This window comes from Pleurodeles waltl, chromosome 10 (assembly GCF_031143425.1).
Source record: "Pleurodeles waltl isolate 20211129_DDA chromosome 10, aPleWal1.hap1.20221129, whole genome shotgun sequence".
In the NCBI taxonomy this organism is placed as follows: Eukaryota; Metazoa; Chordata; class Amphibia; order Caudata; family Salamandridae; genus Pleurodeles; species Pleurodeles waltl.
The window spans coordinates 336571146-336595680 of NC_090449.1; the positions used below are offsets into that span (position 1 = coordinate 336571146).

At 45.9% G+C, this 24535-nt stretch overlaps 1 protein-coding gene across 1 annotated transcript in view; it reads right to left on the reverse strand.

The window, feature by feature from the left end:
• Positions 1-22652: 22652 nt before the first annotated feature.
• The window catches only part of LOC138261522 (lipopolysaccharide-induced tumor necrosis factor-alpha factor homolog), a 300767-nt gene continuing 298884 nt past the window's right edge, over positions 22653-24535 (reverse strand). The window contains exon 7 of the mRNA XM_069210532.1: positions 22653-22753. The gene's annotated coding sequence lies outside the window, so the exon portion shown is untranslated. The remainder of the gene's footprint in view (positions 22754-24535) is intronic.

The following is a 24535-nucleotide window of genomic DNA, read 5'->3' on the forward strand; positions in this document are numbered from 1 at the left end:
ATGCAGCTCTGTCGGGGAATGTCCAGGATGAGTCTGGCTGCTGCATTCTTGACTCTTTGTAGTCTTGATTGAAGTTTCTTGGTGATGGCGGCATAGAGTGCGTTACCGTAGTCCATTTTACTGGTGATGAGTGTGTGGATGACTGTCTTCCTCGTTTTGGGGGGAATCCATTTGACAATCTTCTGCAGGAGTTGGAGGGTGCGGAAGCATGACGAACAGACGGTGTTAACTTGGCTGGTTATCAATATAGAGGAGTCCAGGATGATGCCCAGGTTGTGCGCATGGTCAGTGGGGGCAGAGCGTTACCCAGAGCAGTGGGCCACCAGAAGTCATTCCAGGCAGAAGGGGTGGAGCCGATCATGAGGATCTCTGTCTTGTCCAAGTTGAACTTGAGGAAGCTGGCTTACATATAGGCAGCGACTGCTCTCATCCAGTTGCGGAATTTCCTCTTGGCTTGAACAGAGTCCTCGGACACGGAGAGGATCAGTTGGGTGTCATCAGCATGGGAGACTATGGTTAGCTCGTGTTGTTTGGTGATCTTGGCAAGTGGGGCCATGTAGACGTTGAAAAGTGTTGGGCTGAGTGAAGATCCTTGGGGAACTCCACAGCCAGTGTCTTTAGGTTCTGACGTAACAGCAGTAGTCTGACATAGACTGCGCTCCCTTATCTTAAAAGGGTTGCTTCCGTTGTCAAAGATGCCATCTTCTCTTCACAGTGAAATAGCAAAGGACCGGCCTAATAATAAGGGTAATCCCCTCAGCTGCCCATTTCCGATCTGGGAGGCAGGTCTCAGACTGCCTTGCACCACGGATAATTACCAAGGTAAACTAATGCTGCCCTGCACTTCTAACCTTCAAGCATGGCCTGGGAACATTGCCTAAAGGAAAACCTATTGACCCACTGGACCTCCAGGTCCCAATCCCAGTCAGGAAGTTATAGGAAGGCTTCCCTGAATAGCCCCACAAAATATTTACGGTCGTCTTCTCCTTCCAGTCCTTCGGGGATACCCAGAACTCTAAGATTGTTCAATCTGATTCTACTCTCAAAATCTTCCAATTTCCACTTGGTATCCACCAGTTGAGCCTCCAAGGTTTCTGCTGCTTTCTTATGCATCTCTGACTTAGCCTCTAGTGTCGAAATCCTGTCCTCGGCTTCCCCCATCCATTCAGAAAATTCGTAGCTGGTTTTTGCCAACCCGTCGAGTGGCGCCTTGTAGTTTACGGCAGCCAGACTTAGTTTTGTGACTTTTTGTCCCTGTTTCCTCATGGTGTGCCATCATGCTCTGGTAGATTGCCTTAAGTAACACCACCTTTTGAGGCCCCCTGAGCAGTGTTCTCCTCTCAAGGCATTCCCCTCCAAGGTTGGCAGGACAGAGTAATCCAAAAAAAGTCATTTTGCCTCTGCCTTGGACTTCTCCTTCTGTGATGCCTTATTCTTCCTGACTGTGCCAGTAAAATCGGTGCCTGCCTCAAGAGGTGGGGATCCCCGTCTCTCATCCAGACTACTTATATCACTCAGCACACTGCCCTAATGAGTCCTTCCTAGAGCGACCTCCAACTAACTCCTGATTCTCCCCATCAGACCAATTCGAGTGATCTGAAAGTGAGAAGAAATGATCGCCTGTATCCCCATCCATTCATGCCTTAATATGAACACTGGAGGATATTTGTTGAAGTTGTAGAGCGCCCACCATTGATTTACCATGTGCATCTAGTTTTGTTACAGGACTCTGCGGTGCAGCCCCATATCCATCCAACCTATTCCAACCTAATATTCGACAGAACCAGCCACCTCAGGCACTGCATAGAGGAATCCTCCCCAGGTGCTGATGCAACTCTGGGGGTGCCTGAGTCTTTTCTTGAGCAGAGACTCCGTGCCCTCTCTTGGGAAGATTTGAGCAGGCACATTGACTTCAGAACTCTAAGGGGCAGGTGCAGGATACAACAGTAGAACTGGAACAGGAGCCGGGCTATCTGACCACAGGCCTGTATCTGATCCTGAAGGCTGCGTGGGCCTCCTGAAAAAATCCACCATGGAACCTGCAGAGCCCGCAGAAGCTGTCAGTCTCATGGGGCCACAGGTCCCTGTCTCCTGGCTCTGTCTGTTATCGACTTTTTGTAACTCCGCGCTCAGACGCGGCGTCTCTTTCTTTCCTCACGGATGGAATGCGCTACCGATACTCGGAGCGCCGTTCCACGCGTTTTTTGAATACACATTCGGGGAAGCATATATTTCGCTCCCGGTCGCGCTACACTTACCTGTAGCCTTTTTTTTTTCCTTCTTTTTGTTGTTGATGGGTTTGTCTGGTCTTTTTACGTGTCTCTGTCCATGTTGTGTCCATCTTGTCTTCTTCGTGTTTTTGTCCCAGCATGCTCTGTTTTTCTTTTATACTACTTTCTTTTTCCTATACTGGTCTATGGGCTCTTCCCAATTCAAGATGGTGTTCTTTCCTTTTCCTGTGATGTCACTTCCCTTTTCTCAATATATAAGTCAGTCAGTCTTGTTTCACCTTGCGTTGCAAACACTTCCTTCTGGTTGTGCTGTTCGCTCCTGTTCTTTGTTCCTGCTTTTTGCCTAGGGAGATTTTTGCCTGTTCTTTGTTCCTGCTTTTTGCCTTGGGAGATTTTTGCCTATTTTTGTTTCCTGTTGTTTAGTCCTGTTTTTTTCTTGTTTTTCTTCAGGAGTTCCTGTTTGAGTTTTTTTTCCCAAGTGTTGGTTTTTTTTTCCCCAGGGACTCCTTCTGAAGGGTACGGTCTGCTTTGGCGTAGCCTGTCAAGCGGCACCGCGGCCACTAGAAGGGGTCGCCCTTATCTGGGAGTATCCAGAACCCGTAGAAGACTTGGTGTATTCACCAACCCGGTATCCAGAGGTGAGAAGTGCAGCGCAGTACGTAACAGATTGCAACGCCAAAAGACTCCGCGTTGCGAGATCGCCATGGAAGATCCACAGGGAGAGGCGTCAGAAAATGCTCAAGCCATGTTGCAGACTGTCCAACAACAAGCCCAAGAGTTACAACAGTTACAGGCAGAGAACACTGCGCTACGACAGGTCTTGTCTTCTCGATCAATGGACATACCACCCGTATCTACCACTATTCCTTGATATTCTTGAGATCCTCTAAAGATGAAGGAATTTTTGGACGCCCTGACGGTTTTCTTTGCCTTTCGTCCACTTCAGTTTTCTTCCGATAAAGCTAAATTGGGCTATCTGATCAGCGCCTTGTCTGGTCCGGCGCTTGCTTGGGCGACTCCTCTGGTTTCTGCAGAAGACCCAGTCCTGGCTAACTATTCCACTTTCCTGACTCTTTTCAAACAAATGTTTGAGAGACCTGGGGTAGAGGCAGCAGCTGAAGAAGCCTTATGTGACATTCAGCAGGGTAATCAGGATGTTCTGCAGTATAGCACCCGCTTCAAACAGCTGGCAGCTGAAACCTCCTGGGTGGAACGCACCTTCATAACCCTTTTCCGCCGAGGCCTGCGTGAAGAAATTAAAGATGAGCTTGTACATTCTTCTCCAGCTTGTTCTTTGAAGGAATTAATGGATCAATCTATGAACAACAAATACAGACTTTGAGAGTGCAAGAAGGAGAGACGTGGAACGCAAGCTCCATACCAGTCTGGTACCTTTGGTGCTAGCAGTCGGCGAACGGAAGATATTCCATCCGAAGCCCCTACAACTCTCCCTGAAAAACCCATGCAGATAGATCTGGTTTGTGGGCCATTGACGGAGTCAGAAAGGGAGGAACAACGACGAAAGGGACTTTGTCTGTACTGTGGTAAGGCTGGCCACCTGATCCGTAGTTGTCCGGTACGTCCCTCAAGACCTGCGGGCAACGCCAGCTCCCATCCCCTGTAAGGAGGAAGGAGAAGGGAGCAGCTAAAGTACCATCAATATGTTCCTCCAAGAAAGCATGTCCACCCTGTTTATCCTCTCGGTCAAGTTACAAAGTTCACAAGATCAAGAAGAACACCTTCTGCTCTCCTTGATTGTGGAGCCAGTGGACTCTATCTGGATGAGACCTAGGCTACGAGTAGAGGAATTCCCCGCATTCTTAAAGAGACTCCTGAGAAGGTTCCCACAGTGGATGGCTCTCCGTTAACCTCAGGACCTGTGGTGGCCTCAACTCCTACTCTTTGTTTGACATTTGGGGGACATCAAGAACATGTTGCCTTTGATCTCATAGCCTCACCAAATCACATCAAGATTTTGGGAATACCCTGGTTACGCCCACCCCCTTCCCCCTGAGAACCTACTTACCTTCCCCTCCCTTCCTACCTGCCCCACCCCTCTGCTGCCACCTCCTGAAACCAGTTTGACCATCCAGGTCTATTGATGGTGATTTACCCCCTTCCCCCACAACCAAACCCTAATTATAACTCTTCGAACAATTATCAAATCGCCCTCCAGGACAGAAATGCCCACCAAATTACAAGCCCTAATGTCAATAAACCAAGGAACCCCCTGATGTCTTTTAAAGCAAGTCTAACACCCAAAAAAGGAATCCTTCCATATGAACACATGACCAAAAAGAGGAATATAAATAATCATTCAAGAGAATATATAAGAGCAACCTGAGAAACCATCAAAGTACAGTGTAGCTAGTATGCTAGAGTATCTTAACCTGAGCTTAGGCTCTGCAGAAATTCCTTTGCCTTAACATCAGATGAACAAACAATGAAATGTATCCTGCCACACCACTTTAAGCTTGGCCGGATTCATTACATCAATCAATCAATCAATCTATCAAGGAATTGCAGAGAGCAGCTAATCACCCATAGGGTCTCAAAGTGCTCTGTGTGGGCGTGCTTCTCGGTCGAAGAGCCAGGTCTTGAGGTCCTTTCTGAACTGCTTCAGTGATGCAGTCTGCCTGAGCTTGAGAGGTAGTGCATTCCATGTTAGGGTTGCTAGGTAGGAGAAGGATCTTCCTCCTGACATTGGGGATGGCTGCAAGGGCGAGCTGGGAGGAATGGAGATGTTTGTTGGGTATGTAGAAGGTGAGGCGGTGGTTGAGGTATGCCGGTCTTATGTTGTGCAGTGTTTTGTAGGTGTGGATCAGGAGTTTGTATGTGAGGCGCTTGTTGATTGGGAGCCAGTGTAGGTCTCTGAGGTGGTAAGAGATGCAGCTCTGTCGGGGAATGTCCAGGATGAGTCTGGCTGCTGCATTCTTGACTCTTTGTAGTCTTGATTGAAGTTTCTTGGTGATGGCGGCATAGAGTGCGTTACCGTAGTCCATTTTACTGGTGATGAGTGTGTGGATGACTGTCTTCCTCGTTTTGGGGGGAATCCATTTGACAATCTTCTGCAGGAGTTGGAGGGGGCGGAAGCATGACGAACAGACGGTGTTGACTTGGCTGGTTATCAATATAGAGGAGTCCAGGAAGATGCCCAGGTTGTGCGCATGGTCAGTGGGGGCAGAGCGTTACCCAGAGCAGTGGGCCACCAGAAGTCATTCCAGGCAGAAGGGGTGGAGCCGATCATGAGGATCTCTGTCTTGTCCAAGTTGAACTTGAGGAAGCTGGCTTACATATAGGCAGCGACTGCTCTCATCCAGTTGCGGAATTTCCTCTTGGCTTGAACAGAGTCCTCGGACACGGAGAGGATCAGTTGGGTGTCATCAGCATGGGAGACTATGGTTAGCTCGTGTTGTTTGGTGATCTTGGCAAGTGGGGCCATGTAGACGTTGAAAAGTGTTGGGCTGAGTGAAGATCCTTGGGGAACTCCACAGCCAGTGTCTTTAGGTTCTGACGTAACAGCAGTAGTCTGACATAGACTGCGCTCCCTTATCTTAAAAGGGTTGCTTCCGTTGTCAAAGATGCCATCTTCTCTTCACAGTGAAATAGCAAAGGACCGGCATAGTAATAAGGGTAATCCCCTCAGCTGCCCATTTCCGATCTGGGAGGCAGGTCTCAGACTGCCTTGCACCACAGATAATTACCAAGGTAAACTAATGCTGCCCTGCACTTCTAACCTTCAAGCATGGCCTGGGAACATTGCCTAAAGGGAAACCTATTGACCCACTGGACCTCCAGGTCCCAATCCCAGTCAGGAAGTTATAGGAAGGCTTCCCTGAATAGCCCCACAATATATTTCCAGTCGTCTTCTCCTTCCAGTCCTTCGGGGATACCCAGAACTCTAAGATTGTTCAATCTGATTCTACTCTCAAAATCTTCCAATTTCCACTTGGTATCCACCAGTTGAGCCTCCAAGGTTTCTGCTGCTTTCTTATGCATCTCTGACTTAGCCTCTAGTGTCGAAATCCTGTCCTCGGCTTCCCCCATCCATTCAGAAAATTCGTAGCTGGTTTTTGCCAACCCGTCGAGTGGCGCCTTGTAGTTTACGGCAGCCAGACTTAGTTTTGTGACTTTTTGTCCCTGTTTCCTCATGGTGTGCCATCATGCTCTGGTAGATTGCCTTAAGTGACACCACCTTTTGAGGCCCCCTGAGCAGTGTTCTCCTCTCAAGGCATTCCCCTCCAAGGTTGGCAGGACAGAGTAATCCAAAAAAAGTCATTTTGCCTCTGCCTTGGACTTCTCCTTCTGTGATGCCTTATTCTTCCTGACTGTGCCAGTAAAATCGGTGCCTGCCTCAAGAGGTGGGGATCCCCGTCTCTCATCCAGACTACTTATATCACTCAGCACACTGCCCTAATGAGTCCTTCCTAGAGCGACCTCCAACTAACTCCTGATTCTCCCCATCAGACCAATTCGAGTGATCTGAAAGTGAGAAGAAATGATCGCCTGCATCCCCATCCATTCATGCCTTAATAAGAACACTGGAGGATATTTGTTGAAGTTGTAGAGCGCCCACCATTGATTTACCATGTGCATCTAGTTTTGTTACAGGACTCTGCGGTGCAGCCCCACATCCATCCAACCTATTCCAACCTAATATTCGACAGAACCAGCCACCTCGGGCACTGCATAGAGGAATCCTCCCCAGTTGCTGATGCAACTCTGGGGGTGCCTGAGTCTTTTCTTGAGCAGAGACTCCGTGCCCTCTCTTGGGAAGATTTGAGCAGCCACATTGACTTCAGAACTCTAAGGGGCAGGTGCAGGATACAACAGTAGAACTGGAACAGGAGCCGGGCTATCTGACCACAGGCCTGTATCTGATCCTGAAGGCTGAGTGGGCCTCCTGAAAAAATCCACCATGGAACCTGCAGAGCCCGCAGAAGCTGTCAGTCTCATGGGGCCACGGGCCCCTGTCTCCTGGCTCTGTCTGTCATCGACTTCTTGTATCTCCGCGCTCAGACGCGGCGTCTCTTTCTTTCCTCACGGATGGAATGCGCTACCGATACTCGGAGCGCCGTTCCACGCGTTTTTTGAATACACATTCTGGGAAGCATATATTTCGCTCCCGGTCGCGCTACACTTACCTGTAGCCTTTTTTTTTCCTTCTTTTTGTTGTTGATGGGTTTGTCTGGTCTTTTTACATGTCTCTGTCCATGTTGTGTCCATCTTGTCTTCTTCGTGTTTTTGTCCCAGCATGCTCTGTTTTTCTTTTATACTACTTTCTTTTTCCTATACTGGTCTATGGGCTCTTCCCAATTCAAGATGGTGTTCTTTCCTTTTCCTGTGATGTCACTTCCCTTTTCTCAATATATAAGTCAGTCAGTCTTGTTCCACCTTGCGTTGCAAACACTTCCTTCTGGTTGTGCTGTTCGCTCCTGTTCTTTGTTCCTGCTTTTTGCCTTGGGAGATTTTTGCCTGTTCTTTGTTCCTGCTTTTTGCCTTGGGAGATTTTTGCCTATTTTTGTTTCCTGTTGTTTAGTCCTGTTTTTTTCTTGTTTTTCTTCAGGAGTTCCTGTTTGAGTTTTTTTTCCCAAGTGTTGTTTTTTTTTCCCCCAGGGACTACTTCTGAAGGGTACGGTCTGCTTTGGCGTAGCCTGTCAAGCGGCACCGCGGCCACTAGAAGGGGTCGCCCTTATCTGGGAGTATCCAGAACCCGTAGAAGACTTGGTGTATTCACCAACCCGGTATCCAGAGGTGAGAAGTCCAGCGCAGTACGTAACAGATTGCAATGCCAAAAGACTCCGCGTTGCGAGATCGCCATGGAAGATCCACAGGGAGAGGCGTCAGAAAATGCTCAAGCCATGTTGTAGACTGTCCAACAACAAGCCCAAGAGTTACAACAGTTACGGGCAGAGAACACTGCGCTACGACAGGTCTTGTCTTCTCGATCAATGGACATACCACCCGTATCTACCACTATTCCTCGATATTCTTGAGATCCTCTAAAGATGAAGGAATTTTTGGACGCCCTGACGGTTTTCTTTGCCTTTCGTCCACTTCAGTTTTCTTCCGATAAAGCTAAATTGGGCTATCTGATCAGCGCCTTGTCTGGTCCGGCGCTTGCTTGGGCGACTCCTCTGGTTTCTGCAGAAGACCCAGTCCTGGCTAACTATTCCACTTTCCTGACTCTTTTCAAACAAATGTTTGAGAGACCTGGGGTAGAAGCAGCAGCTGAAGAAGCCTTATGTGACATTCAGCAGGGTAATCAGGATGTTCTGCAGTATAGCACCCGCTTCAAACAGCTGGCAGCTGAAACCTCCTGGGTGGAACGCACCTTCATAACCCTTTTCCGCCGAGGCCTGCGTGAAGAAATTAAAGATGAGCTTGTACATTCTTCTCCAGCTTGTTCTTTGAAGGAATTAATGGATCAATCTATGAACAATGAATACAGACTTTGGGAGTGCAAGAAGGAGAGACGTGGAACGCAAGCTCCATACCAGTCTGGTACCTTTGGTGCTAGCAGTCGGTGAACGGAAGATATTCCATCCAAAGCCCCTACAACTCCCCCTGAAAAACCCATGCAGATAGATCTGGTTCGTGGGCCATTGACGGAGTCAGAAAGGGAGGAACAACGACGAAGGGACTTTGTCTGTACTGTGGTAAGGCTGGCCACCTGATCCGTAGTTGTCCGGTACGTCCCTCAAGACCTGCGGGCAACGCCAGCTCCCATCCCCTGTAAGGAGGAAGGAGAAGGGAGCAGCTGAAGTACCATCAATATGTTCCTCCAAGAAAGCATGTCCACCCTGTTTATCCTCTCGGTCAAGTTACAAAGTTCACAAGATCAAGAAGAACACCTTCTGGCTCTCCTTGATTGTGGAGCCAGTGGACTCTATCTGGATGAGACCTAGGCTACGAGTAGAGGAATTCCCCGCATTCTTAAAGAGACTCCTGAGAAGGTTCCCACAGTGGATGGCTCTCCGTTAACCTCAGGACCTGTGGTGGCCTCAACTCCTACTCTTTGTTTGACATTTGGGGGACATCAAGAACATGTTGCCTTTGATCTCATAGCCTCACCAAATCACATCATGATTTTGGGAATACCCTGGTTAGCCCGACACAACCCCTATATCAATTGGGAAACAAGAACTATATCCCTAATGTCTTCATTTTGTCAACAGAATTGTTATTCCACTACTTCTTATTGGACTCCCAAAAGGACCTGTCAGTCAACTGTGGATAACACTAACTCTATCAATATGATCCAGGGAGTTCCAGTTTGTTATCAGGAATATCAGGATTTTTCAGAAACCTAGTAATCCTTTTTTGCCGCCTCATCGCAGTTATGACTGTGCTATTCCTTTAATTCCTGATGAAGTCGTCCCCTTTGGTCAAATGTATTCTCTGACAGACCAAGAAAAGAAGGTGCTAAAGGAATATTTAGACGATAACTTGCCCAACGGTTTGATTGCTCCTTCCACGTCCCCGGCTGGGGCTCCTCTCTTCTTAGTCCCAAAGAAGACCAAGGATCTGCGTCCTTGTGTTGACTTTCGTGAACTCAACAGAATAACGATTAAGGATCGATATCCGCTGCCTTTAATCAGAGATATATTGGATGCCATTCAAGGAGCCAAGGTGTTTACCAAATTAGACTTACGGGGTGCCTATCATCTCCTTCGGATCAAGGAAGGAGATGAATGGAAGACAGCTTTCCGCACCCCTTTTGGGCACTATGAGTACCGTGTTATCCTTTAGGACTGACCAACGCCCCTTCTGTTTTTCAATGATTTATGGTTTCGGTGTTCTCTAATGTACTCAACCAATATGTAGTCATTTATTTGGATGATATCTTGATATATTCCCGTGATCCTGAGCAACATATAAATCATGTCCTTCAAGTCCTGGAAAGACTCAAGAAAAAACAATTGATTTGTAAACCCGAGAAGTGTGAGTTCCATAAATCTGAAGTTAAGTACTTGGGGTTCTGTATAAATCAACACGGAATATCCATGGATCCTGACAAGGTCAGTGCCATATTAGATTGGCCTTCTCCAAAGTCCATTAAGAAAACACAATGGGGGTCATTCCGACCCTGGCGGCCGCGAATGACGGAAGCACCGCCAACAGGCCGCGGTCAGAAAACCAGGGCCGGCGGTTTCCCGACGGTTTTCCCCCGGCTGGGCGAATCCGCCATGGCATGGGGATTCTGACCCCCTTACTGCCAGCCTGTTTCTGGCGTTTGTCACCGCCAGGAAGAGGCTGGCGGTAACGGGTGTCTAGGGGTCCCTTGGGGCCCCTGCACTGCCCATGCCACTGGCATGGGCAGGGCAGGGGTCCCCTAACAGGGCCCCAGTCTGCTTTTCACTGTCTGCCTAGCAGACAGTGAAAAGCGCGACGGGTACAACTGCACCCATCGCACACCTGCAACACTGCCGGCTCCATTCGGAGCCGGCTTCAGTGTTGCAGGCCCCCTTCCCGCTGGGCCGGCGGGCGCTAACATTGTTAGCGCCCGACGGCCCAGCGGGAAGGTTGGAATGGCTGCAGCGGTCTTTTGACCGCGGAGCGGCCAAATGGCGCCCGCCGGGGTCAGAATGATCCCCAATGTTTCCTTGGTTTATCAAACTTTTATCCTCAGTTTATTCAGAACTTTGCCCACCTATAAAGTTGCATAACACAAACAATTAAGAAAGAGAACCTGAAGAAGGTTTTCGTTTGGACCAAGGGTGCTGAACGCGCGTTTCAAGAATTGAAGACAGCCTTTACACAAGCACCCGTGTTGCGTCATCCTGACAATACCAAGAAATTTATTGTTGTGACTGATGCCTCAGACAGAGCTATTGGGGCAGTTCTTCTACAAAAACAAGGCAACGATGGACTGGAACATCCTATCTTTTATCTGTCTCATATCCTCTCAGAGGCTGAATGCAATTATTCTGTACTGGAACAAGAACTACTCGCGCTCAAAGTAGCTTGTAAAGAATGGAGGCATTTCTTGATGGGTTCCAGAGAGCCTTTTGAATCCAGGACTGATCATCGTAATCTCCAATGTCTTCGGAGTTTTCAGTGTCGCAATGGTCGTCAGGCTCGATGGGCTTTCTTCTTTAGCCAGTACGATTTCATGATCACGTACATACCTGGTTCACAGAATTCAGTGGCAGATACCTTATCCCGCAGATATCCTGACATAGCCCAGAACTCCTCTCCACCTCTTATTGAGTCTAGCAGAATCATCGGAGCTACTAAATCTTTTCAAGAATGCGTTCAATCCGAGTACCAGTTTCTGTCTGCTTCAGAATGGGATAGAGTCACTCCTTTTTTGCAGAAGAAGGATAACTACTTCTATCATCAACATGCTCTTTTTCTACCTACCAATAAAGTGCAGACAGAAGCTCTACAAATGTGCCATGATTCTCCTATAGCCGGTCATCAAGGTATCAGGAAGACCCAGGAGCTGCTTCAGCGATCTTTTTGGTGGCCTTCACTTAAGACAGACACTGAAACCTATGTGTCTGCATGCCCAGTCTGTGCTCAGACTAAGACACCCCGAACTAAGGTGGCTTTACCGGTTCCTTCCGCTCCTTGGTGTACTCTATCCACAGATTTCATATGCTCTCTTCCTACCTCCTCTGGTACCCAAGTAATCATGGTGACCATAGATTCATTCACCAAGATGGCCCATTTCTCAGCCTTGAAGAAACTACCGATGGCCCAAGAAATGAGTCGCATTTTTCTGCCGGATATTTTTCGCCTCCATGGTCTTCCGCAAGAGGTCATTTCAGACAGAGGGCCTCAATATGTATCACGTTTCTGGAGGGCCTTTTGTGCCTTATTTAACATTGAGATTTCTTTATCCTTTGGTTTTCATCCACAAACTAGTGGGCAAACTGAAAGAGTGAATCAAGAACATTAGCAGTTTCTGAGATGTTACTGCAATGCCATACAAAGCAATTGGTTGGAGTATCTTGCTCTTGCCTAGTTCTCCTATAACAACACAATACATAGTGCGGCCAAGACCCCACCCTTTTATTGTACCTATGGATTTCATCCAAGGACTTTCACTACTGTTTCCCGAACATCCTCTTCTGTGCCTGCTGTCACTTCTTTGTCACTACAAATCCGTCAAATCCAGGGCCTACTTCACACAACTCTCCTAGCTTCGAAACAAGCAATGAAACGAAAGGCGGATCGTTATCGACAAGCCGCACCTTTGTATCAAGTGGGCCAAAAGGTGTGGCTTTCTTCCAGATTCCTACCTTCCCGGTTTTCCACTAATAAGTTCAAGCCACGTTTTTATGGACCTTTTCGGATTTCGCAAGTTCTGAATCCTGTAGTTGTGCGTCTCCGCTTACCTCATACCTGGAGGGTTCATCCTGTTTTCCATGTGTCCCAGTTGAAACTCTTTGTTCCTGATCCATGACATCGCCAGTTCCAGGGTCCACCTCCTCTTTCTATTAACGGACAGCCTGAGTATGAAGTCCAGGAAATCTGTGACTCCAGAAGTTTTTGACGCAAACTACAGTTTTTGGTCCATTGGAAAGGATACCCTCTCAGTGACTGTACTTGGGAGGATGCTTCCTCCGTCCATGCTTCCCGTTTGGTCCGCCTGTTTTTTGACACTCATCCTGACAAACCTGGTGCCTTGGGGAGGGGACCTCCTGTAACGCCATGCTCAGACGCGGCGTCTCTTTCTGTCCTTGCGGATGGAACGTGCTACCGATACTCGGAGCGCCGTTCCCCGCGTTTTTTGAATACACATTCTGGGAAGCATATATTTCGCTCCCGGTCGCGCTACACTTACCTGCAGCTATTTTTTTTTCTTCTTCTTTTTGTTGTTGGTGGGTTTGTCTGGTCTTTTTACCTGCCTCTGTCCATGTTGTGTCCATCTTGTCTTCTTTGTGTTTTTGTCCCAGCATGCTCTGTTTTTTCTTTTATACTACTTTCTTTTTTCCTATACTGGTCTATGGGCTCTTCCCAATTCAAGATGGTGTTCTTTCCTTTTCCTGTGGTGTCACTTCCCTTTTCTCAGTATATAAGTCAGTCAGTCTTGTTCCATCTTGCATTGCAAACACTTCCTTCTGGTTGTGCTGTTCGCTCCTGTTCTTTGTTCCTGCTTTTTGCCTTGGGAGATTTTTGCCTGTTCTTTGTTCCTGCTTTTTGCCTTGGGAGATTTTTGCCTGTTCTTTGTTCCTGCTTTTTGCCTTGGGAGATGTTTGCCTATTTTTGTTTCCTGTTGTTTAGTCCTTTTTTTTCTTGTTTTTCTTCAGGAGTTCCTGTTTGAGGTTTTTTCCCCAGTGTTGTTTTTTTTTCCCTCTGGGACTCCTTCTGAAGGGTACGGTCTGCTTTGGCGTAGCCTGTCAAGCGGCACCTTGGCTACAAGAAGGGGTCGCCCTTATCTGGGAGTATCCAGAATCTGTAGAAGACTTGGTGTATTCGCCAACCCGGTATCCAGAGGTGAGAAGTCCAGCACAGTACGTAACACTTCTTCACAGAGTGCTGATTTGGGCACCCCCAGGCCTGGCTCTGTATAAGTCACTGCTCCTCTGCGGGTCATTGAACCTCTTGTAGCCTTCGGAGGCATTGCCATCTATTGTGCAGCTCGGTGACCTGATCTTGCTGACACCCTACAAACCGCAAGGAAAGCCAGCTGCCTCCAAATATGATACAGCGGCTTTGGCAGCAAACAGCCAGACAGCTAGCGGAACGCTAGCAAAGCCATTCCCCGCAATCATCTCCCATAGCCAGCTGCCGAGGAGTGAGTAAACATCTGGTAGGCTTGGTAAGGGAGGAGGGCAAAAAACAACCATCCTTACACGGCCGCCATCTTGCTTCCTTGATATGTGTGTATGTTTATGTAAGTATGTATATATATATATTATTAAATGTTACTTTAATGTATTTAGTTTACATTATATTAGTGTTATACGTTAAAATATTTAGGATTTACTATTTTAAGCTATATAGTTATATTTAAATTCGAAATTTTGTCTGTTTTTAACAATATTAGTATTAATATTTTTTCAACATTTTTGTATTTACCTTTAAAAGTATAGGGAAACAAAATTTTCGTGACTGATATATTTGACACGATATTTGTTTGTAACAATATTTTTGTGATCAATATTATGTCACTGAAATGGATGGCGGCCGCAATTTATACCTAGCATTGCTAGCTATAGCTGGATCAATTTTTGTGTTTTTCAAAAATTCAGAACGTTAATGTTGTCACTAACATATTCAACTAATGATAATGTTACTTTAATGTTTGTTTTTTTACAGTGAATTTATGATTTTTTTTCAACAAAAGACAGATCTTTTTATCAACCTAACTATAATGCAAGTTTAACCTTTGTTTTTTAGTGAATTTCAATTTTTTTTAATTTACCGTAATATTTAATTAGCTACATAAATGCAATCGGCCTGCCACCAGGCTCTGCCGCCAATACGCCATAGGCAGCCAACCCCAGCCTTTGGCTTTGCATGTTAGTGGCTGGCTATAGGGCCTAGCCTGGGAACCCCATTACCCAGGGCCTTTTTTGTATTAAATGGGAGAGGGCCATGTCTCTTTAGGACCTAGCGATCCCATCCACAGGGCTGATCATTTTTTTTAAATTAAAGGACCCTCTCCCTGGGCTGATTTAGGTCCTGGAGACCCCATTCCCGTGGACCTGTACTTTTAAAGGTGGATGCCCTGGTGCCAATCCAGGGCACCCACCATACTCTCGCTGGTGGCTGCATGAGAACCCCAAGGCCCTCAATGCCCAGCCAGCTCCCTCCATGCAGCGGCAATGCTCCACCCACAAGCAGTAGCTACTAATGCTGCTCCCTGTTGACAGGAGCAATATTTTGATCTGTTTCCATGCCTGCTTCAGTGCAGGCAAGGAAACAGATCAAACATTTGCTCACAGTTTGTGGGAGCATTTTCAAAGCTGGGATTTTGCTCCTGTTTGGTGTGAGGTTTAAAAATGCTCCCACCAAGCGACAGCAAACACAGGTTTCCCTGCCTGCACCTGTGCGGACAGGGAAACCTCTATATTACAGGTATGCTCTCTGGGGCATAGCAACTCAGCTCAGGGAGGGGGGCTGCATTTTGCAAACTTTCAGCCCCAGGGTAGGCTCCCTATGGCCTGTCATAGCTTGGGAATGGAGGACATGTGGCCCCACCTCTTGTTTAATGATTTCAGCCCTGGAGGTGGGGTGCCCAAGGCTTCTAATGGCTTGAGGAGAAGGGCCACATGTCCCCCCTCCCTATCCACAATATTTTCAGCCCCGGGGGTGGGCTTCCTGGGGCCTCTGATGGCTGGGTAGGGGCGCACACATCCCCCCTCTCCATAAACAATGTTTTCAGCCCCAGGTTAAGCTCCACAACGCCTCTATGGGCTCATTGAGGGGGGGCAAACAACCCCCCCTATATGAATACAGGCCTGGGAACAGGCTCCCCAGGACTAATAGTTAATAAATGCGGCCCTGGCACCATTTTATTTTCTTCAGTCTCACAAGAGTCTTGCAGAATTGCATCCATTTTTGCATTTTTTTTTTCTTTTTGGCCCTGGGGAGTCCCTGTAGTTTCCCCCTCATGAAGCCTAGAGGGTGGGGGTACCCCTACCCTGCCCCTTATATTATTTGTTGTTTTTACTTCAGTACTGAGGACTAAGTGCCAGATTTAGAACTCAGTGGACGCGTTACTTTGACACAATGGTGATGGATATCCCATCTGCCAAAATCTAAGTCCAATTAACTTCTATGGGATTTAGATTTTGGCGGATGGGATATTCACACTGTTGTGACGGAGCAACCCATCCACCGAGTTCTAAATCAGGCCCTGAGTCCCAGAGTCCTGTAATCTCCGCCAGCAACATTTTTCTCATGTTGCTGGCAGCCAATCAGAGCACTTGCTTTCGCAGGAGTCTGACTCCTGCGGAAATAGGATGCCCCACGGGAAAAAAAGCTTCCTGGGTGAATCAGAAATGCTCTGTTTTTAAACTGACACTCCCATGAGAATCTCACAAGACTTTTTAACCATCCAGATATATAGTTATCGTTCAACCTTAATTTAAAAAAATCACCCGAGAGTTTCCATGCACAAACTAGTAAAAAAGTATCACCTTTTTAGAAAGGTTTGTGGAGACTGATCAAACGGTGCCAATGGCGACTCCCACTAGATTATATGTATATGTGTGTGTATGGCAAGAAACATGTTGATCCTTTTTTGCTTTGAAACACTTTATTTGAGCTGTGAAGGGTCATTAACTCCTGTACCGTTTTACTCATGACAAAAGACACCAGCTTACTAAACAATTTATAGGTCTCTCTAGTCATTTTTATCTCACTCTATCACCAATCTACCTCCACACATTTCATCATGGCTAACATCATGTTTAAAAGTTCTCTGGCAAAGAGCCCACTTGAGGTGGCCACTGGGCAATGCAGCGCCCACTCAATGAGGAGCTGCCCAATGATGAAGCATAGCATTCTATTGGTTGCGTGAGGGCCCTTGCTTCTGATTAATCAGATTCCTATGACCTGATCAATCAGTCCCCTCCGACCTGGTTACTTATTCCTTTTGATACTAAGGGAACTGCATACCTATTGTTTAAGCATCTGCTCATGGAGCATGTATGCTGGACCTAAGGCCTGCTCTCGGTCCCTCTCTTGCTCTTTTGAATCTGCATCTTTCCCAGTCACTCAGCATTGAACCTGGGCCCTCCCCTATCATGCTGAACATAATAATGACCCATGTTATGTCTAGCGACATCACCCTTGTGAACAAGATATCTGAATATTGATGTGAAATATACATAAATGGATAGGAAAATGTTTACTGACACCAGCAAAGTTCTAAACTTGAGCTTTTCAAAACCATTCCAACTTTGCCTGGGTGAGCTGTATCTCACCCACCTTCAGGTTAATGGTGTGCCGGGCGAGAAGTAATTGAAGTAAGGGACAGCAGCTGAGTGCAGCATGTTGACTTGCTGCCACTCATGACTCTGACTAGCAGGGCATGCATTTTTTCACTGCAGCTAAGGCTCACTTTCATTTAACAATACAACCTACCCACGTCAAGAAGTTGCAAGTAACTCAAATTTGTGGGTTTTCACACTTCTCTCGATTCCAAGAGAATATCAGGGCCCAAATGACTCTTTGGACACAATGTCCCTGTTTGTACCTTAGTGCACTCTTGGTAAGCCCGGCACAGATCAGAGTAGGGTGCCCAGTGACACAAAAAAATGCACCGTCCGCAGTGCAGGTGCAAAATATGTAAGAACGCATTAGTGAAAGTGCAACTTAGTCTTTCACTAATTTTGGAGGGAAGCAGGTGGGTGCAGTATGCTACTGCAGGGAGATGGCTGGGGGGAATGTTTGATGGAACAAGTAATGCAAGAACCACACATGCCTGAACCACGCGGTCAGAACAACGACCGTATTGTTACCAAAAATGCCTTTACCACGCATGCCTTTACAACGATTTTTTGTTGTAAAAGCATGCCTAGAAAAAGCATGTGTCGGAATGACATGCGTGGTTCTAGCATGCCAAACCCAACCTGCCCTAAGGCCCAAAAGTATCCAACCCCTAATACTAAAACTACCCCGACCCCCACCCCTAAAAACAAAAGTACTGCAACAACCACCACACACCCTGAGCCTTAAAACCTTCCCGACCCTCCCACACACCCTAAAACAACCGACCCCACCCCTAAAAACAAAACTACCTGCCCCTAAAAAACACAAAACTACCCCGACCCCCACCTCATCCCTAAAAACTAAATAACCTGATGCCTACCCTAAAAACCATAGTACCGACCCCCCACCCCTTAAAAAAATAAAATAACCTAACCAACCCAACCCCGTCATCCCCGCCCCACCCCTAAAAACTACCCCCAACCTTGCCCTGCCCCACTTACCTGACCGCATCCTCTCCCAATGGATCTTCCTTTTTCTCTGCCTTAACCACGCATGTGCGTTGTTCAGCACATGCGTGGTTAAGGCAGAGAAAAAGGCCTGCATTCTTCAGGCAAGCATTGTTTCGCTTGCGTGACCAATGCAGGCATGGTTCCAGACGCGTTGTTCCGGATCTTTCCCGCATGGGTCTAGCAAAGCAAGCTCTATCACAGAAGGCAGTAAGTGGAATCTTTAATGTCTTCAAAAAAAGATCCACCATCACATCATTGTACAAACTTTCATCTCTGACAGGACATGAACAGTTAAGGCATGAGTGGTTAAGAGGAGCTATAGGTAGATAAGTGAGTGACTATGCCATGTATGACACCATTCTCACGTAGGTGATATTCCACATAAGGGTTCTGAAAATCCTGCTGCTGTCACTATGATACCTGCTTTTATTGATTCTTTGTTTTTCCATGCATTGAGATAATCCAGTGGCTAAGTAGTTATTGCTTTTTGTAACAGCCTCTCTACAGCCTATGTAACAATGCTCTGTAGTTCGGAACACAAATGTCAACCTCTTAGAAAAGGTTTTGAATGCGAGTTCATTAGGCTCTGTGCAATCCCAGCTTCGGTGGCGCATCGGTGCAAAATGTGGAGTGTTGCCAGTGGGAAAACTGTTTTTGTTGATCATAATAATTTAGCTGGTGGGATTGGCTGAGACACGTAACGAGATTTGATTAGCGTCATTTCAATTCATTCTCATCAAATGTTGAAAGAAGTATTTTAATTTGTTTTGTAAAATTATATTTATTGAAATGTGAGTAGCAGCAATACAATTACATTATATAGTGAATTGTGATGCGGAAATCAAACAAATTCCTGATTACAAATAAAAATACTGCGACAGACTTTACTACTGACACACCCAAATATTTTCAAAAATCTGTTTTAGCTGATCTTGCCAATGCGGCTGACAACTTCCAATACCACTCAAACCAAAACTGTGTCCCGTTTGCAAGCCATAACTCTATAGAAAGAAGATATCTGAAAATCATAAGCGCTTCTATAGTACACAGCATTATATGACTGTGCATTCCAAATTAAATTCACAACCTGTACAAACTGATAATGTAGTGCAGAAACGCACACAATACAGCATAGCGAAACAAAAATGCCCGTGCAATATGTTTATTGTAAGCTGAATCGTCATTTGTTGCAACCACTATCCATCAGGGCACAAAATATAACTTAAAAACTAGCAGTTGCGTTTTGTAGATGTTTTGAAGAATACAATTGTTAGAGAATTGTCAGATGATCAACAGAGAACAGTGGAGAAGAAACAATCAGTCGACAAGTTGACACCGTCACAGAAAAATCGTAACTTTTGCAGGTTCAGAAATTCGACTCGACTGAAACGGTTTTTGCTTTGTTGTTGATGCATTTCGGGTCCAAACGAGTGGGGATTATATTTATTTATTTTTATGTTGTGCAGGCTAACCAAGAAGGCATCAGTGTAATACATGGACAGTAAACACTTGAGGAAGATGCCTCTTACAATGAACGCTATATAAATCTGACCAACTGAACAAACACATTTTAGTGATACTAAAGAAACATAACAGGACAGAATTTGAAAAACAGCAGGCGCTACCAGGTGCGGTGGTTCCGAAACGGATCGAATTTAAGGGCTATCTTTATGGCAAAGTGGCGCAGTGCAACGGAGCAAGTCGCCCTGAAGAGCTGCATTGTCTCACTCTTGTGAAAGGGCAGGAAAGTGCCATATTTAAGACATATGGTACATTCCTGTCCTTTCCCCGTCGCTGGCGCACAATGGGCTGTGTAGTGCCAACGCAAGTACCCTTGCAGCATGGTGCAAGGGTGCCTGCGCTGCATGCAGGACTGTTTTTGTTCAGGAAGGGGCACCTTCCTGTACATTAACAATTCTTTGAGGCATATTCCTCCATCTCTGTGTGCTGCAGAATGCAGCAAACCTAGAAAGAGGAGGCAACGAGGAGAAATAAAGAAATGTCTCCTCATTACGCCTTTCTTGAGGAGGAATACGATTTTGGCACTTTCCCAGGTTTACAAGTCCTTGTAAATCTGGGAATGCATCAAAACCCATGGGAGTTGCGTGGGAACACCGACCACAATGCCCATGGAATGCTACCCAGGGAAGAGTAAGGCAATCAAATGATTTCCACTGCATTGCCTTACTTCAGATTTTTAGAGCCTCTCAAACCACAAAAAGTGGCTTTGCGTGGCTTCAAAAACTCTGACTTAGAGGTTTGTGTCACATATGTGCAATGTTGTGTGGTGCAAAAGTGTGCAAACCTCCCATAAATATGCCCCTAAATGTAGGAGGAAATTGAATAGGAGAACGTCACTATAAAGTGAGGGAAATTTGAAAAAAATAAATAGCAGAGAAACACAGAAGGAGGTAAAAAATGAAAAGGCTCAGGGGTGAAGAGTTCATGAGTAAACAAGTAGTCAGCACAAAGTGAGAAGGAATAATATAGTATTCAATAGGTAAGAAGCATAAGGATAGTTTGTGCAAGAGGACAGTGCAAAAAATGAGGGAGGGTAAGTGGGTCGAGGAAGTCAACCATCAAAAGCCATGATAGTGGCTAGAGAAAGGGATAGTAGTACAAAGAGAGGGAAGAGGTCCAATCAACACATGAGAGGTAACATAAGGGGGAAAGAGGGAGCAAAATTCTAAAGCTTGTGGTTCTGAGGGAAAAGTGAGGTCAAGTGAGTGAAGAAATTAAGAAAACCTAGGGGCATATTTATACTCTGTTTGTGCCGGATTTGCATGTTTTTAACGCAAATCCGGCGCAAACTTATTTATATTTTGACGCTAGACCCGTCTACCGTCAAAATATTGGAGTTAACATCATTTTTTTACTGTGAAAACCTACCTTGCGTCAATGAGATGCAAGGTAGGCATTCCCGGGCAAAAAATGACTCTAAGGCCTCAGCGCCTTATTTATCCTCCCATGCAAAAATCACGCACGGGAGGAGGAGAGCCTTAAATAATGGCGCTAAGCTTGCCCAGCGCCATTATTTAACGCCTGGGTCAGGGCAGGTGTAAGGGGACCTGTGGGCTCATTTCCATATGCCCATCCTTGCCCCCAGGAACACCCTGACCCACCCCTACCCACACTTGGAGGACACCGATGGATAGGGGGACCCATCCCAGGTAAGGCCAGGTAAGTTTTTTTTTTTTCTTTAATGTGCCATGGCGGGGGGGCTCACTTGGGCCCCCCTACATGGCACTGTGCCCAATGGCCATGCCCAGGGGACATAAGTCCCCTGGGCATGACCATTGGGCAGGGGGTCATTACTCCTGTCTTTACTAAGACAGGACTTATGTCCATGGGGGGTGTGCGTCAAAAAATTACGCTAGTCAGGTTAGAGTCCTTTTTCCAACTCCAACCTGTCTACCACCGTTCTTCGACTCACAATCTCCTGTTTCCCCTACACCTCCCACACCCGGTTAGCGTCATTTATTTTTACTCTAACTGGGCCTTACTGCCGGCTTGCGTTATTCCTTAAATATGGTATATAGAACCCTATTTTACTCCTAATGCTGCCTGAACTACACAGAGACCAGAGAACATAGGGCAGTGCCAGGGGTACCAATGGGCAAGACTGCAGAAGCTTCTGATAACCCGAGCTACCCCTAATTGATGTCTATGTGCAGATGGGTATGCGTGTTTGTCAGACCCTGGCTTTAGTTACCCCTGAAGACACATTTCTATAGTGTCTCTACTGTGAGCAATCACATAGGGCTGAAGAGACTCTGAAATCAGGATAATATCGTTGTCAATCACGGCTCTACTCCTTGACGCAGTTGTTTAAGCTTGCCTTGAACTTTTGTTTTCATTTATTTTTTGCAGGGTTGCCAAAGAATTCTAGTGAAAATGATCATTTTTTGCCAGGCATCACACGACTTTTGTGTACTAATGTGTGGGATACATAAACACAGATATTTGGATGTTCGGTTGGTCCCCCTTCAAGCCTGAATTGGCCACTCATAACCCTGCTAGTTTGGTCATTTGTGTCAATTTAAAAGTGTGTCAACCTTCAAACCAGGTCCAAATATGTTTAGAAACGTTTGCGATACGTGTTAATAAATCACAATTGTATTCTAGACTTAGCATGCTGAACCACCCAGTGGCTGCCACCTGCAGTCAAGCATTGCCTCTTTTTTTGCAGATCCCCCGCTGAAACTTTCTGTAGGTAATGATACCCAAGCACATTTAGAGAGTTATGCACTTTCCGAATTCATAATCCTCTATCTTTTTGATTTAATGTTTGCCTGATTGGACCCTTAAGTTTGGCCAGTTGAGTGATGCCTATCCGTTTTCAAATGTGTCAATATATGTAAAACATTTTTATTGTCCATAGATCCTTTCTTTATTTTCCAAACCATTTGAACTCTCATTACTCTTTTCAAATTTTGGCAAAAACCTATTTCCTGTAACAGTACGGTGCAACATATATAAAATATTATTGAAACATTGCATACAATCACACAGAAAATCACAGCCACATAGAAGTGTTTATTCGATCGGTTACTTTATAACTAAATTTGGACAAGTCGTCGGTCACCATCTGTTTTCATGTGAAGGTCAAACGGACGTCTAAAGAAAAGAAAAAAAAATGTCATTTGCCATTGATACACAGTATGCTGTTTCAATATTTTTATGATAACGTTTAAGTACTTAATCTTGTAGAGGTGAAAACCGTGAGAAAAAGTAGTAGTGCTGTTATATGGCAGCGTGCCACCGCAACATGTTCCTAACCTGCCTTTTGTGATTTTGAATTAAATGTATCAGTACATTTCCAAAGAATAATTTGTAGTTGTATTTGCCTTCGACTTTGGGTCGCACTGTATTAAACTACTGTACTGACTGCGGGCAAAACTCTTCCTAATTCCTTAGAGTGCCGAGAAAGTTTAGTTCATGCAGCTAACATCTGTATTATTCTGACCGACACTACAATGAATCCTATCAAGGCCAACAGATTGTTTCATCCTTCGGTTGTTACTAAATTAAGGGGCTGATTTAAGAACCCCTAGCGGCTCCTTGCGCTACATCAATGCCATTTTTAAACGCTAATGTGGCCTAACGAGGTGGGCCACATCGGCCCACCTCATTTTATGCATTGCGCCACTTTCTAACCCTTTGCACTACTTTATGCCTGCGGCAGGCATAATGTATGTAAAGTGGGGCGTTCCTTGGTTAGGGGGGCTGAAAAAATGACGCAAAGAAATCTAAGAGATTTCTTTGCATTATTTTTTTGGCATGTTGAACTCCTGCTTAGAACAGCCGTTAAAAAGAGGCACACCATTGCTTGCAATGAGCCTCAATGGGCTTTGCAGGATTAGCATCAACATTTTTTGCGCTAGTCCTGCAAAGCTCTGAACTAGCGTCAAAAATGTTGACGCTAGTTTCCCTAACTTCCACCATAGAGCGCCGTAACTTAGATATGATGCACACACGTGGCGTCAGGGGGGCGCTAAGGGGTGCAAGAAAGCTGGCTGCAGCGCCACTCTTCTTAAACAGGGCCTAAGTACGATTAAGGTGGCTAACAGTATCACCTGATGTTTACAGTGCTTATGCCCTGATCATGGGTTCGGCTGAATTGTATGTAGTATTTACTGCACAGGGTAAACACCGACATCACAAGATTGGGTAAATAACACCCATTCTGAGTTTCTTCCTTGAAATAAGGCATGCTTAGTGCATCACTTTTCTCTAGTGTGATTATTTGCTGCACACTTTCATCCAGTAAATTTCGACAGATCTTACCAATTGAAAATCATCAATGGAAAATTGCAGGAGGGGCAGTAATTATTGCACTACTCAAAATATACATTTTAGCTGCAACTGGAATTGTAACTCATGTCCAACTTTATAAACTCACTGTTTCTCAGGGCCCAACAAAAACAGTGGTATTATGTGCTATGTAAAACCAATTATTATTATATGATTAGTTGAGATATTCTAGTATTAATAGGTATCCAAAGAAAGAGGAACTCATAAAAGTTTTTAAAACAGAATTTATATAAAAAAACTATAATATGTTAATTGGTTTTGTCAACATTTAGTTAATTTATTATGAAGTTTACTTGCATTGCTCACGAGTTGAGCAAAAAATGGTACTGACAAAGGGATAATGGGGGTGATTTTAACCTCCGCCGTCCGCCAAGGTACCGCCGTGAAATGACCGCACCGCGGTCAAAAGACCGCGGCGGCCATTTAGACATTTCCACTGGGCTGGCGGGCGCTCTCCGAAAGAGCCCGCCGGCCCAGCGGAAATGCCCCTGCAACGAGGACGCCGGCTCAGAATTGAGCCGGCGTAGTTGCAGGGGTGCGACGGGTGCAGTTGCACCCGTCGCGTATTTCAGTGTCTGCTTTGCA